Consider the following 17,535-nt stretch of genomic DNA (forward strand, 5'->3'; position numbering starts at 1 on the left):
GTATTATATGTATTTTCATCGTAAGACTTCTTGTCGGCCAAGGTGAAGTAAAAAGAGTTGAATTCGGTGGTTCAGTCTATCAGGCCAACGGGAGCTGAGGCAAGAGTGAGAAAGAAAAGGTCAACTTTTTCATGGAGGAAAATAGGCATACTCATAATGTGAGGAAATGGCTAACCCCTCAGATCTGGGTGACTGTGGTACGCAGCTTCTAAAATGGCTCTCAATGATCCTCGACTCTTGGCGTTCACCCCTGTGTAACCCACTCCCCTTTATTGCAGCCTGTGAGAGACCTTGAGGCAGAGGACTCAGCTAAGACACACACACACACACAAAACCATGAAAGAATAAACTTTGTTGCTTTAAGTCAATAAGTTTTAGGGTCATTTTTGTGCAGTAGTAGATAACTAAGGTAGTAATACTTCACAGTTTATGTGAGCCTCTCATTTGATCCATATGTCAACACTAAGTGTTATCATCATTCTCAGCGCATAGAGAGGGAAACAGAAGCTCAGAGAGGAGCAATGTCGTGGTTAAGTTCACCCAGATAATGGCAGAAAACTTAAAATCAGGTTGTTCCAAGTCAAGGGCTCTTTGCTCTACAACAGTGAGTTCTTAACTCAGGGTAAACATGAGCTCTGTTGTATGGCAACCAGCTAGCTAGTTAAATTGATGGAACTTGGCAACTTTCACCTGCATTCTCATGCTGTATATAAAAAATCATATTTTATCGAATGCTGGAGTTGTAGTCTTCATGTACACAGTAGGTTGCACAGTGAATATATTTAGTAATTATAATTTTATAACAAGCATATATTGAGTATCTGTGTATCAGTTACTTTTATACCTCTTACCAAAATTATACCATTTGAGGTAGATTATAGATAAGGAAAACTGAGACTCAGAGAGGTTGAAGGACCTCCAAGATTACCCAGCTAATAAGCCAGAGAGACAAGGTTTAAACCCAGCTCTGGCCAATGCCAAAGACTGAGGTTTCTTTGCCACAAATCAGCACCCTTGGCTAGGCTTTTCTGTAGCTAGATTAATTCCAGAAAATTGGCAAGTGTTAAAGTAGAGGAAAGTTTCCTTCTGAAGTTTTTTCTTTTTATTAGTGGAAAGAATGCCTTTTTGAAAAACCCTAAAACTCCAACGAACAAAATCAAACATCTACTTAATAACACTGCTAAAATGTAGAGCTCAGCAGCCACAAAATCTCTATTGTATTAAAGGACATCTTCCTGACCCCAAAGAAAAAAGAAAAGGATATTTTGAAATCAGTACCAGCTTCATTTTTAACAGACCCTTCTCAAGGACTTTAACATGTAAACAAGATCGTTAAACACTTAATTTGACATTTATTACCCTTAAATATTCATAAGCCGCTGAGTACCAGGAAACACCTACTGCACCGTTCAAGCCTGACTGAGTCTCTCAAAATATGATGTGAATTACTTTCAGGAACCTCGAGGAAACTTCATGGTACAGATTTTTCCTCTGAAACTTTAATGGCGCTAACTACATTTATGAATCGTCTTGTTTGCTAACAAGGTAGTAAACCCAACAAAGCAACTCGTATCTATTTCATCACACATTGTGAATAAAATTCTGCTTTCCTCTGAAGAAATGAACAGAAAGACATGCACATTTCATTGACTCGTATTTCCAGCCTTTTCCCTTGCCCTGGGGTAAACCACCAAACTCTGGCAGGATGAAGGCTGCCTCCTTTTTAGTCTTGATCATTGTGACAAACATTTGGCATCAGTTCTAAGATGCGAAATGGGAAACTGACTTGGCCTGAAAAGGAAAATGCACTTCTATTACACTGCAAAGATCGTCCTACATAGATTGGGAAAATAACCCATATGGTGATACACTGGTGAAACTCTGGCTGTGCACTGTTTTCCCCTCTCAGATAATGAAGTAAAAACATATTACTTGGGCATGATATCAGAGCAGTAAGAATCATCCTAAGGAAATGGAGGTGGCAGAGGTGGGGGAGGTGAGATAAAGAGATCTATTTTCACCCTTTACGATTCCTCTTGTGATATTGCTAACGCTATAGTTATCTGTATCAGATCTCTTTCTTATCTCTAGTAATCATAATTATTATCATGCCCACTTTATAGGTAAGGAAACTGAAGCTCAGGGAGTTTGAATGATTAGTTCAAGGTAGCACAGCTGGGACTCAAATGCAAACTATTCCTTCTGTAATTTTAGGACTCTTTCCAGTATAAAAATTTTGTTTTAAAGGTTCTGCTTGGCCTTTTGGGATTTCCCAGCATCCTTGGAGGAAGTAGAGATTAAGAGTGTGAATCAGAGAAGGCCAATGGGAGATATGCTCTCTGTCTTCCAGCAGAGGGTCACATGGAAAAAAGAATTGTCTGTGTGATTAGAGATAACAGAATTAGATCAATTAGTAGAAATCCAAGAAGCAGATAACAGGAAGAATTCTCTAACCATTGATACTATCCAACAACAAAATAGGAGACATTGTTAGTTGTGAGCTTCTTGTTCTGAAAATACTATGGCTGGGAATCCTGCATTGGGTGAGGATTTGTACCAGAAGGAGCTCAAAGCCCATAGTACACTTAACTACTGAGTACAGAGGTGTCTGTTACAGATCAGCCTGATGCTCACTTAGTGCACAAATGTAAACTAATGTAAAAACTTCAGAATTCCACAGAAGTGCTGCAGAGTTCTACAGATGCTTGATTTGAATTTGAATTTCAAAAGTTTTATTTTTTCCTAATGAAACAGAATAAAAAGAAGATCTTGCAATAGAAGCTAAACATATGGGAATTTCATAAATAAAGGTAGCATTTACTCCTCCTCCCTGTCCCAAATAATCTTCAATAAATGTTTTGGGGGCAAATGGCTAACCAGTAGTCCAAAAAAAAAAAAAAAACTTGATCCCTTACCTCATTCCTACATAAAAATAAATTCCAGGTTAATCAAAGATTTAAACATTAAAACTAACATAAAAAATATGTGTGAGGAAACACACACACACACACACACACACACACACACACACACACGCATACAGCACATGTGATAGATAAAAGGCTTATTTCCTTAGTCTATATAGACTTTTATAGTGCATACTTTGAAGTTCTTGCATATGTGTCATTGATCAATGCAGTTATAGCTCTATATTTTTTTGGTTATTAAAAACCAGTCTTGGATTTAAGGGAGAAAATGACGTAGATGATAGAGGATTTGTTTATCCCATCCTCTTGTAATCAAATCAAAGTTGTTACAGAAACACGAAGCAAACAGCAAGCAAAGTCATCTGCGATCTAGATGAACAGAAGCACATTAACTAGAAAGAGAAATAAGAAATCACCCTGCAAGGAGGGGGTTAAGATATGAGGCTGCCTGATCCCAAGCAGGTGAGTGGGGCAGAGGCTGGGGCAGCTGCAGCCAGCAGCTGCAGACCTCTCTTAAAGGGGGAGTGTCTACAAGTGGACTTGCACGGTGATGGACCTGCTCACTCTGAGCACCAGTGCCCGGTAGGATGCTGGGGCACCAGGAACTTACAGGGGGACACCGAGGTGTTGGAACGAGGGCTGGAGGCGAGGCTCTCTCCTAGGCAGAAGTGCTAGTGGTATCCATTGTTCCTCTGTTAAGCCCACCCACCCCGGGCCCCAGTGTGTAGACTCGGGTTTGCCATAGCTGAGACACCATCAAACTGGATAACAGAAGTCACTGTGCTAAGAGGATTCCCTGAAACTCCACCTCCCCCTACTTATGGCACCATCCAAGTCACATCTAGATGTGTCCTCGGCAAAGCAGGTGCTTCTTGCTGAGCCAACTCCAAGACTCAAAACTGGTAGCAGCTGGCCTCAGTTTCTGGTGTGGCCTCTTGAGGCAACTATAAGCACAGCATTTGTGGATTGCTTGCTGAATCTTGACAGGTGGCCCCATAGGGGCACCAAGCTAGAGCTAAACTTGGACTGCAACTGAACCCCTCTCAGGACCGTGCTACTGGACATCTACTACACAAAGCCACACTAATAAGACCGGGGAACTTAGGAGCTTTGCTTAGTACATAGAAAGAGACACAGAAAGGCAGCCAAAATGGGAAGGCAAAGAAGCAGAAACCATATGAGAGAACAGAACAGAGATCTAGGTATAATGGAGTCAAGTAATTTAATAGATGCAGAGTTCAAAACACTGGTTATAAAGTTGCTCAATGAATTTAGTGGGAAGTGTAGATGAATTCAGTGAGAACTTTAACAAAGAGATAAAAAACATAAAAATGAAGATGAAAATTATAAAAGGGAACCAGTCAGAAATGAAGAGCACATTATCTGAGATGAAGAGTATGTTAGAAGGAATCAATAGAGTGGAGGAAGAAGAGGATCAAACCACTGATGTAGAGGTGGGGGAAGCCAAGGACACTCAATCAGAATGGCAAGAAAAAAGAAGCAAAGACTATAATAATAATTTAAGGAGCCTATGGGACATAATTAAATGTAAAAATATTCATGTCATAGGGATATCTGAAGGAAAACAAGAAGTTGAAGAGCTATTTGAAGAAATATTGATGGAAAACTTCCCTCACTTGGTGAAGAAATAGTCATACAACTCAAAGAAGCTCAGAAAGTTCCAAAAAAGATGAACCCAAAGAGACCCACACCAAGACACATTATTATTAAAATGCCAAAGATTAAATACAAAGAGAGAATCTTAAAAGCAGCAAGAGAAAACTGTTAGTTAGCTACAAGGGAGCACCCATAAGACTGGCAGCTAATTTCTCAAAAGAAACTATGCAGGACAGAAGGGCCTGGCATAAAATATTCAAAGTGATGAAAACCTAGGTTCTACAACCAAGAATACTTTATCTAGAAAAGCTACCATTTAGAATTGAAGGAGAGATAAAGAGCTTCCCAGACAAAAATAAGCTAAAGGAATTTACCAATACCAAGCCAGTATTATAGGAAATGTTGGAGGGACGTCTTTAAGAAGAGAAAACATGTATCAAAACAGTAATAAAGAATGGCAATAATTCTATTCTTATCAACAAGTACCTCAAATGGAAAAGAATTAAGTGCTGCAATCAAAAGATAGAGTGTCTGAATGGGTAAGAAAATAAGACCCCTACATATGCTGCCTATAAGAGACTTACTTCAGATTACAACACACACACAAACTAAAAGGAAGGGGATGGAAAAAGATATTGCCTTGATGAACCTAGAGGGTATTGTGCTGAATAAATCAGATAGAGAAATACAAATATTGCATGATTTCATATACGTGTGGAATCTAAAGGACAAAACAAATGACAACAAAAATGGAAATAAACTCATAGATACAGAGGATATTTTGAGAGCTACTAGATGGGAGGGGGTTCAGAGGGGCGGTGAGAAAAAGGCAAAAGGATTAAGAAGTACAAACAGATAGTTACAAAATAGACATGGAGATATAAAGTGTAGCATAAGGAAAATAATTAACGGTGTTGTAATAAATATGTAAGAGGGAAGAGGGGTATTATATTTAATGGAGTGATTACTTTGTGAGTTATATAGATCTCTAATCACTATGCTGTACAACGAAAACTAATATATTATTGTATGCCAAATATAATTGAAAAACACCTCATTGAATTGTACAATGTAAATACGAGCAACTAATTGTCTATTTCAATAAAGCCGGAGAGGGTGGCGGGGGGAACCAACAGTCTTATGCATGTTGCTTGTCCATGTGAATTTGTTCACCCTTACAGCATGGGGTGTGCTGAAGAGAAGGATGTAATCTATTTATTCCCAGCAAGGCTGAGGCACCTTAGCACTCTCCTATTATAACAAAACGGACAGTTGAATAAAAACTAGCAATCATATTTCAAATGTTTTGTTTTGTGGTAATACTAAATTAGGAATAGTTTTGTTGTTTATTATAACTTTGGGGTATTCTTTTCTATACTTTATGCTTATATTTGAAAAAAAAAAGAGGAGGAGTTGTTGAAGGTCATTAGTGATTCAACTTTGAAAATTTCCTTTTGCCCCTCTTTGAAGCTGTTGGACCAGATGATTTGAGGAGCTTCCTGAGATTGCAAGGCAAGCTATTAAAAACGTGCGATTCGCAGCTATTTATATAGGCAAAACTATATAATACTGGTAAAACTATACAATGTAGAGAAAATGAATGCCAAGGTTGATAGAAGGTTGTAACTTTGTAACTTCATTGTTTTCATTGCCTTTAAGTTCGAAATGTTCCATTTCAAAATTAAAAAGTAAATTAAAGCTAAATAGACTTTTGTTTTTCTAATTGAGGCTTTTGGTAAGATCTCACTGGGGAAAAACTGTTTTCACTATTAAAAAGTTTGCAAAATCAATGACTTAAATGTGTGTGTGTGTGTGTGTGTGTGTGTGTGTGTGTGTGTGTGTGTGTGTGTGTGTATAAAAGCAGCTGTCTTTGATTATCATTGCATTTCCTTTTCTCTTTATGCCATGGCTATCAGGATGCTCAGAACTATGATATGTTTTCTGCTGCAATAGTATTCACAGCCTAAGTTTTCTAGGATAATCATTTCCCTTTTCTCCCTATCACTACTTAAATTTTTTCTGTTAAGGATATTTGTGTTTTCTATTATCTGTAGATTGATTGTCCCCCTACTCTATTTAAAAAACCTTTTCTTTACTGGAGGTAGATGGAGTATATTCATTTAATAAATATTTAATTTAAAAAATCTCACTGCATGTCTATTATATTTCAAATACATTTCTAGGTACAGAGACATGATATAACAAAGCAAAGTCTCTGGCCTCATGGAGTTTACATTTTAATAGGTTGAGGTAGTCAATGAACAAACAAATGTATAATATGTCAGGAAATGATGAGCACTATGTTGAAAAATGAAGCAAGGTAAATGAGCAGAGAATCAGTGTTAGGAATGAGTGTTAGGAAACTGAGGCTCAGAGATGACAAATACACTGCCTCAGATTTCACATTTTGGAAGTGATGAGATGTTTGAAGCCAGGTCTGTATAACCCCAGAGAATGAGTTCTTTCCACAAATGGGTACTTCTGAATGGGAAATCTAGGCTCCTGTGTGGTCACTGAGAAGCAACCCACCCCAAACGTATGCCTTTTTGGTCTCAACTCAAAGATAGGACCTCTTTTGTGGTTCTTGATTAATGCTTTGGCTACTTATTAGAAGGACACCTTGACTGGTATTTTCCAAATTTTTTCCCAAGGAGATGGTTCTCGTCCATTATTACCTGAGGAATCAGTAAAGCATGTTCTCTCCGAACATTATGGACAACTATTACTTTCTGAACCTTGGACATTACTGTTGATAAGCATTTTGGCAGCTGCACCTCAAATGCCATGAATCAGACCAGCTTTGCCACATTGTTTTTAGTCCTTATAATTTAAAATTTTGTTACATGCTTCAGGGGCCATTCCTTTAGCTTGTGATTTTCTTTAGCCTGAGTAACAGACCCTGCCTGGCTTACTCTTCTTTCTGAGCTCCCCTGGGTTATGATCCTTTTCCTTGATGTGAGAACATATTCTACAAATGCAGAACTGTTTTGAACGTTTTGCCAGGATTTTATCCCCTATGTCCTCACTTTTTTTGGGATATGTTCCAAAACATTTTTTTTTTTTTGCAATACAATTTCTGCAGAGAAAGATTACTCTGTTTAAAACCTGATTTCAAGGGCAGAGGAAAGTTTTTTCAAGAATTAAGAAAACACTCTATTACTTATTTCTTTGGCACAGTATCTACATTCATTTCCCTTGAAATCCTTCAGAAATTAAGACCATACTGTATTCATTTTCAAATTATTGAAAATAAACTAAAGAAGAAGTGACTAGAAGAAAAGATACATTTTGCTGAAAACAGTTTTCTTAAACTGCTTGGTCACATGAATTTATTTATTTGTTTAAAGAGGGAATTGGCAAACTTTATTTTTAAAAGGGCCATATAGTAAATATTTCAAGCTTTGTGGACATACAATCTCTCATAACTACTCAGCTCTGCCATTATAACATAAAAGCATCCATAGACAATACACAACTGAATTGGTGTCACTGTACTTCAGTAAAACTTTATTTCTGAAAACAGGTGGTGAGCTAGATTTGGCCTGTAAACTATAATTTGCTGACTCCTGTTCTAATAAAAGAACACTTACTATGTGTCAGCTTATGACAGCAACAAGATTGAAACAAAGATGGTAAGAACTGGAAGAACTCTTACAAATCATCTAAGTCCTTTATTTTACCTATGAGGATTTGTTGATTACTCAAGGTGATATGGATTGTTAATAGCATCAGTAAAAGAAACTAACATTTCTGACTATCATGACAAAGATTGCTATTGTCTTTAATATCCATTTTCCCCGTCTTCCTTATTTATGGAACCCCAGATTTTTATCCTGATTCATGGCTACTAGAATTAAGAATATATTTCCCAGCCTCCCTTGCTTGAGGGTGTTATCAGGTAATTAAGTTCCACTCAATGCTTATATGTTACTTAGAGGAAATATCCTTAAAGAAAAGGAATATGTCATTCTTCCTCCCTTTCTCTTTTCTCCTGGCTGGAATGTGGATGAAATGGCTGAAGCCTGAGAGCCATTTTGCACCATGGTGAACTCATTGCCCTGAAAATGGTGAATCAATAAGACATAAAGAGACCAGGTGCCTGATGCTATGGAGCATCATCTCTGGACTGAGCTGCCTCCAGACTTCTTCCTTTCCAGCGCTTGAAGATACTTTTTTTTTTTTAAGTATATATGCTGCTGAAGGAAGCATTGAAGATGCTTTTCCATTGCCTTCTGGCTGGATTGCATTCAATGAGAAGTGTGTCTTCATTTTCATGTTTGTTCCTCTCTATGTAATGTGTCATTATCTTTTACTTCTCTTAAGATTTCCTTTTTTATTGCAGATTTCTAGCAATTTAATTATGATGCGCATTGATATGATTTTCTTTGTGTTTATACTTTTGAGTTGTATAAAATTTGCAAAATTAGCCATTTTGACCTCAAAGTTCTTTTTGTCCCCCACCCCATTCCTGGTTTCTAGGACTTTAATTACATGCATGTTCGATTGCTTTATATTGTCCTATGGATCACTAAGGCTCTGTATCATTTTCCAGCTTTTTGTTCTCTCTGTGATTCAGTATGGATAGTTTCTACGTCTTATTTGAGGTCACTGATTGTTTTATTTTCTGCTGGATCTAACTGGTTGGTAAACCTATCTAGTAAATTTTAATTTCAAATATTGTAGTTTTCAGTCTTGAAATTTTATTTGTCCTATTTAATAGTTTACATTTATTTCTTTATTATGTTCATATTTTCTCTGAAATCCTCAATTATTTGTAATAGCTTTTTAAAAGCCTTTCTCAACTAACTTCAAAATATTTGTAAACTGTATCTCTTTCAATTAATTTATTTTTACTCTGGTCATGGGTTACAATTTCCTGCTTGCTGACATGTTCAGTAATTTTTATGGGATGCTGGATATTATGCATATTATGCTTTTGAATGTCTAGATTTTATTGTCTTCTTTTAAAGAGTATTGATTTTGACTTTGGAAAGCAGTCAATTTACTTATATAGAACAATTTGATTTTTGGGGGCTTTACAAAAATTCGGTTAGGTTAGGTCAAGAGCTTTTACTCTAAGGACTATTTAGCTCTCTTCCTAAGATATGATCTTTCTGAAGCCCCTACTAAACATTTATTGAGTGATCAATGAGGTTCAAACTCTGGGAGTTGTTCAACTTACATCTTCCCCATAGTTATTTTCTCTCTGTTAGATAATCTTCACTGGCCTCATGGAGTTTCATCCTACATATGCGCAGCTTAGGGTTAAGTCAAAAACTCAAGGGGATCCCTATACTGTTTTCTAAATTCTTTTTATCTATAGCTCCTTCTTCTCTGCTACAGTATTCTGCATTTCGGCCACCTCAGTCTCCCTAAATACTTTAGCTTGGTAAGACTGTTACTTTGCTTGGATCATCCCACCTGCCGACTCAGAGAAAGCCTCCAGGTAGAAATCTGGGGCAAACATTAGTTTTACCTTCTTTGTTTCCCTTATTTCAAGGATCACAGTCATGCATTGCCTTTTGTCTAATGTCTGAAAAAAAATTGTTTCATATAGTTTGCTCAGTTTTCTAGTTGCTTATGATAAAAAGGCTAGCCTAGTACCAGTAATTATATCATAGCTGGAAGTTAGATTATGCTATGTGTAAAAGAAAGAAAATAAAAAATGTCTACTGTATCACATTTAAATCACTATAATTTTCAGTTTCTCTGTTACTTTCACTCAAATCCAATCTTAAATACTCCAATATGCCAAGCACCAAGCTACGTGTTATTTCATAGATCTGATTTTAGCTTCATGTTAGTCCTACAAAATAATAGTTATTGTTATTCCCATTTTACAGATGAAGAGAACTGAATTAAAAAGAAACATAAAATGGAATTGAGGAATTTCTTTATGATTCCACTGAGCAGTTAATAAGGGCCTGTATTTGAGTAATCACAGACAGAATAAAAGGTACCTGAAAGACATTAGGAAGACATGATTAGTTGATATTAATGAGTGATTGATATGGAAAGAGAAGAAAAAGTTGTAATCTTTGGTATCTAACATATGAGCATTATCCTGAATATACATAGGAAAGATCCAATGATGGTTACTATGCTTACTAAGGCAGGAAAGAGATTAATGGTATTATATAAAGAAGGTTAAAACTTGAAGCAACATACTTTGCTTATGATAGCATCAATTAGAAATTCACATCCTTATTTTTTCCCAGATATATAACTAGAGTTTCACTTTTTAGGATTTCTATCTCTCAAAGAAGACTTCTGTCGATATGGGCACAGTGCGCTCAGCACAGGGTAAAGTGGCTAATTCCTGGACAAAATATACATGCTGGATGCCTCTTTTGCCTAACTTTAACATTCTGTAAGCCAGCGGTCCCCAACTTTTTGGCACCAGGGACTGGTGCTCCTATGAGAATCTAATGTGTGATGATCTAAGGTGGAACTGAGGTGGTGATGCTAGTACTGGAGAATTGACAGGTGAAGCTTCGCTCACTCGCCAGACACTCACCTCCTGCTTTGAGTTCCGGTTCCTAACAGGCTACAGACCAGTACAGGTCCATGGTGCAGGGGTTGGGGACCCCTGCTCTAGGCCCAGCTTCTTACTCCAGTTATTGTTCTAATGACCAATTTCATATAACTTGGATAGCTTTGTGCAGATACGATTGAACAGCACCTTGCCTTAGGCCTTATGCTATGGATCTTTCATTCCTTCCCTGGGGCATCTCAGATACATTATAGAACCTGCTCTACTAACATATACATACCATTAGGGAGTTCAGGGGAGTTAACACCTATGGGGCCATCCTCGATTAATGAGGAAAGGACACAAATGATAAATGTTTCTTCCTCTCATCCCTTAGTAGTTCATTCTGAGGTGCATTTCATAAGGCTTCTGGGAAAGTCCTGGTAGGACTGAGAACCAGTTGCTTTAGTCGTTACTATCTCAGTATCACATCCTTTCTTTTACATCTTTGCTCCCTAGGATCACATTTCCAAATATGACTTACACAGAAACCACAATCTTAGGCTCAGCTTTGGGAGGAAATTAGGCTAAGACTCCCTATAAAATGGAACAATTCACAGGGAACAAGTTTGAGAGCACAGCAGGTCAGCATTTTTGGATCAGTCTTTTAGAGATGAAGGCACTATAGGGACTAGAAAGATAGAGACTGAAAGAGATGTGAAAAATGAGAGGAATTTCCTTAAAGCAATGAGAGGTAATGTCATCTATCATATGAAATACTTGATTATGAAGTTAAGAGACAAGAGAGCTCTTCAAAGCTTCTCTTGTGACCGGTTGTCTAGCAATCAACTTGACTTTATGAAGAGAAATAGAACAATTAAACACTATTTAATTTCTTCTTAAGATGGATGGTTAGAAAAGGGAGAGATTGGTATATATAATTCTGTTTACAGAGACTTAAATTCTTTGGATCTATGGGTCAGGAGGTAATGGGGGCCAGCAGAACTGAATTCTTGATTATAAAGTTGACTAAACAATGCTCTTATAAGAGCCTCTTAACAAAGGACCCCACCTCCTGCCTCTCTGTTATCTGCAATCAGTTCTACTCAACAGCAGCCAGAGAACTATTCCTAAAGCTCAGCAGTGGTAAGACTGCCCTCCCTGTCACAGACCTTCAGTGGCTCCCCATTGCTTATTTTAGTTTTCAAGGCCTTCCACAGTATGTTCCCAGTTTATCCAAAGCTTCACTTAAATTGGACTACTACCATTCCTTGAATGCCTCTCCATACTGTACTGACTTCAGGCCCTTTTCTTTGCTTGGAATGTCCTTACTTAACTATGTCTATTGAAATCCTACCTACCATTTGATACTCTCTCTTGAATGCTATTTTCTTGAGAAAACCTGAATGCCCAACTGGAGGTGATCAATCCCTGCTCAAAAAACCCATAGTATCTCGTTTTTTACTCTCTAGGGCTTACGATAAGCTGCCTTGTATTAGAGCTATTTGTGGAAATGCTAGTACCACCTTCAGGGTATGAAATGTTCTTCTCCATTCATATATGTTGAGATGATTGATTTAATAAGTATATAACTAAATGAGGTGCTTGGAGAACTACAAAATAAGAATATTCATATTCTTCTGACTTATACAGTGTTGGGTGAATGAGGAAGAAGAGTAAGGGAAAGAGAATTCGCCTTTATGAAACATCTACTACATGCAGGTGCTTTTCATACTTAGCTTATTTCCTGAGTGTTGTCCTCATTTTACAGAAAGAGAATGGGAAGCTCAGAGAGGTCAAGTAAATTAACATAGAGTGCAGCTAGTAAGTGGTGGAATTAAGATTTGATTTGAATTCAGATCTCCATGACTTTAAAACCTTTGCTTATTCCAATATAATTGGGAGGATATATAATTTATCACCCTAATTGGAATGATTTTGAAAGTAAGAGTGCTATTAATAATTATGCTGGGGCAACTGGAGTAAACTGGGACTGTCCTGGGCAAACAGGGTCCCATGGTCACCCTGATTATAAACCACCATTGCCTCCTTGCCTCTTGAGTATACACTGGTCTGCAACAGAAAACTAAACTAAATCTTTTCTTGAGATCTTAATTCTCTCAGATGAGGTAACTTTTGAAGAAATAATTTGGTGTTGTAGAAAGCTTCCTTTACTGGTAATTGGAAAGAAATCCACATCATCCAAAAGAATAAATGAGGAATCATGTATTCTCATGTGCTTTTAGGAGAGCTGGCAATACTCCCGGTCACTTTTATTTTCTTCTCTAAAAGAGTTGAGAGTTGAATAAGCCAACCTCATGAGGCACAGTTGGATGAGCTCACTGGGATCAGGCAGACTGGGCCCAAATGTAGCTTGATTATTTATACAATTAATAATAATAATAATAATAATAATAATAATAGCAGCTATTTTACTGAGCTCTATGTACAAAGCTTTTTATATATATGTACTATCTCATTTGTTTTACATCATGTACTATCTCATTCATTTCTTACAAATATCCTGGAAATTTGGTTCTTTTTATTTTAACAGAGGGAAAACTGAAGCAGAAGGTGACCAATTGAGTTACCTAACGCCACTCAGCTATTTAAGAAACTGAACACACACCATTTGACTTCAAGATGCAGGCTCCTAAGTACTGAGCTATGTGGCCTCCCATAAGAAGATCGTGGTCTCAAACTCAATGAATTACTAGGAAAATCAAACAGTAGCACATTTATAAAAGTGCCAAGCACTGTGTCTGGCATAGGTAGGTATTCAATAAACGGCATATATTATCAGTATGTTCAAGCTCAGCTATACCTTTCAAAGAAAACATGCTATATACCTGTTAGTACCCCATGTCTTTCTCTAATACCTTCTCTTTGATTCTATTATAAAATTACAGAAGGTTAGAAATGGAAAGAAATTTTGTCATTTTCTTTCCAATGCCAGGTTCTGGAGACAGAAAAATCCCAGCATCTTTCCTTGTTGAAGTCACATTCTAAAGAAAGGACTGATATCTAGGATATGTAAAATACTGCCAGATAAAACAAAGATTTGTCCAAGATGCCCTGGCATCATTCATTCCAAAAATATTGGCCCATAATGTTCTAGGCATTAGAGATATATGGACTATGGAAGCACAGAGTCAAGAGGAATTAGTTCTACTCAAGGCAAGTCAGAGACGTCATGGAGTCAAAAAACCCTTGCTGAAATGTTGCTGGTACCCGAGCTTGCCACATCTGCATGAACAACCCTGTGCTGGGGGTTTAGTGTAGTATCTTGTCCTCCTCACCTATTTGCTTAATTTCTGGGCCAAGCCTTGGAAATGTGTGCTTTGCGACTGTGCTCTGAACATGTCAGGGAGGGGAGTGACAGCTGACTTTCCTTGCAGAGTTTGGCATTTTACAATGAAGACGTGTAAAAATCACATCACACCCTTTGTGTTGTTGTCTGGGCATGGCTCCCTTGGAATAGCATTTCCACTGTGGCTTCATGCCTTTTCTTTTCAGCTTCCACATTGCTGTTGTCAGTACTCAAAATGCAAGGAGAGCTTTTTTGATTGGCAAACGTACAACGCGGAAACTCCCCAACCTATTAAAGAACATAACTGAGAGTGTGAAAGACTCTACCAGAAACCAGTGAATGAATGTTGGAAAGATGCTAAAATAAGCAGATCTTTAATTTTCATTTCTGTAGAAATTGCCTTGATGAGCCTTTGTAACTTGAGGGAAGCTGTTTGAACTACTGTTGAGGCAAAGAGGAGGGAAACACACTTATTGAGCATAAAATATGTGCCCAGCACTGCAGACAAAAAAGCTCAGCTTATGTAACATTTATTGAGGCTCTATACCAAGGTGTTATGGGCTGAACTATGTCTTTCTCAAATTTATATGTTGAAGTTCTAACCTCCAGTACCTTAGAATATGACTATATTTGGGCATAGGGGAGGTAATTAGGCTATAGTGAGGTTATCAGGGTGGGCCCTAACATGATATGACTAATGTCTTCATAAAAAGATGTTGGTCATATCCACCAACAGAGGGAAGACTGTGGGAAGACACAGGGAGAAGATGGCCATTTACAAGTAAGGAGAGGGGCTTCTGAAGAAACCAACCCTGCCAATACCTTCTCAGACTTCCAGCCTCAGAACAGGGGAAAAATAAATTTCTGTTGTTTAAGCCACCTAGTCTGTGGTTCCTTGTTATGGCAACCCTAGCAAACTAATATATCAGGGATTGGCAAATTTTTTCCTAAAAGAGTTAGATAGTAAATAATATTTTGGATTTTACATGCAAAATGGTCACTGTTGCAAATGTACAACTCTGCTGCTGTAGAGCAAAAGCAGCCATAGACACTATGGAAACCAGTGGGTATAGCTGTGTGCCAATAAAATTTTATTTATAAAACCAGGCAGTAGTGGAATCTAAAGAACAAAAAGAACAAACTAATCAAAAACAGTCTCATAAATATAGTGGACAATTTGATGACGGACAGAGGGGAGGGGTGTTGAGGGAGTGAAGTGTTAAAGAAGTACAAATTAGTAATTGGTAGATGGTCACAGGGATGGGGAGCACAGCAGAAGGAATACAGTTAGCATTAATATGATGGTTAGGTGGAAGGCCAGGGGAGGGAAGGAACAACTACAGAGATCATTTTATGAACTATATAGATGTCTAACTAATGTACTGTATACTTGAAACTAATTTACATAAAAAAAAAAAAGCAGGCAGTGGCCAGATGTGGCTATGAGCCTTACTTCGTTGATCCTTGATCTACACTGATTAGGTACTATGCTGAGTGATTTAAGCCTGACCCTGCCTGAGGGACTGCACACTCTGATGACAGAGACACACAATTAAACAATTCTACATAGGATGGTTCGTTCATGGGAGTGTTAAACTCAAGATGTTGAGGGGTTCAGTGGAAGGCTGTATGGTATAACCTTAGGGTGACTGGATAAGAACTGGGAGGCTTCCTTGGAGGAAGGCAATACCTTTGATAATTCCATGTATTTTCTGAAATGAAATCATAGTCTTCCAGGACTCAGAATAAGGTCTAGGCCTGCAGGGCTAGAGTCTCCCCATGTGTAAAAAGAGTATGGTGATGGTCTCCACTGTGCGTGGGGCTCAGCCAGGCAAGGAGCCCGGGACTGTTGCTCTCTGAGGGTGGGGTTCCAGGCTCCTTCTTGAGCTTTCTTACTCTACAGTCCACTGAGCTAAAACAATGGCATTTACTCCAGAATGATGACCCCTCCAACAGCTGCATTCCATGGTTACGTTTCCTAGCTGACTGGCCTGCATCCAAAACACCAAAGGACACATTTGAGAAACTCCTGTGCTCACCAAGGTTCAGTACCTGGAGACTGACCGTAGCTCACTTTTTTAGAGCACTGTACAGATTTCTTTCCCACAGGATTACAGAATGAGGAGGGGCCTTGGAGCTCAGAGGATTCAGCTTCCTCATTCTGCAGATTGGAAGGAAATGCTCAGAGAAAGTGGTGGCTTGCTCAAGCTTCACACTGTGACAGGACAGGACAGAATTCGGACTTTCTGCCTCCTGAACAGAAGGCAGGGGTGGTCTTCTCTGGAACGCTCATGAGTTTACCTGAGGAGGTTTCAGATCTCACAAGAGATTATCCTTTCCAATAGTCTTCATTACTGTATTTTGGGGAGCATTAATTTTTTTTCTGGTTATAAAATTAGTATATATTAATTGCAGAATATCTGAAAAGTATAGAGAAGTGTTACTAAACAGAAAAATTCATCGATGATCTTATCTTTCTAAAACAATTACTATAAACATGTTGGCATAATTTCTTTTAAGTTGTTTTGGAAATTTTTTAAAAAAACATAATTGAACTCTGGTTTTTTTTTTTTTTTTTTTTTTTTAGTACAGTTTGAAATTTACTTTTAGTCCTTTAACATTACAAGTATTTTCTCGTACCAGTGCCTAACCACCATCTCCCTATTCCTTCTTTGGGTCTCAAGGTTGCCTGAATAAAGCTTTCTCTAGACAACAAACAATTTATAAGCAGTGGCCAGGCAAAAGGTATTCTTGAAATGGGCATCAGGCACACCTGCCATGGATTTGCTGATAGACCAGGTCTGGTCTCATCTATTCACCAGTCCTTGGTGTCTTTGTTTTTAAGGAGTGGGCTAGTCCAAATGCTCTCCAAAGTATCTTTTGGCTCCAGGATGCTGCCCTATTCCCTGCTCTTTCTAGTAAAGTGCTCAGATAGGTTTGCTGACAGGTAGTTAGGAAAATTTTCAAATAAGCTTTCCTCAAACACAACATTATTTTGAACACACCGTATCAGGTATGCTTTGAAAAATTAAAAGAGACAGACTGGCCTACAGGGGCAAACAGCTGAACATATAAAGCAGATACTGTATTCCAAATCGTGCCACTATTCAACAATATTTTGAAGGTGGGGAAGGTAGGAAGAACAAATGGTGGTGGTGGTGTGGGGGGTGGGTCTATAGCTGATGATGCTGTTTCTGACATCCTGGCTG

Source organism: Pteropus medius, unplaced genomic scaffold (assembly GCF_902729225.1).
Source record: "Pteropus medius unplaced genomic scaffold, Ma_sr-lr_union100, whole genome shotgun sequence".
NCBI lineage: Eukaryota > Metazoa > Chordata > Mammalia > Chiroptera > Pteropodidae > Pteropus > Pteropus medius.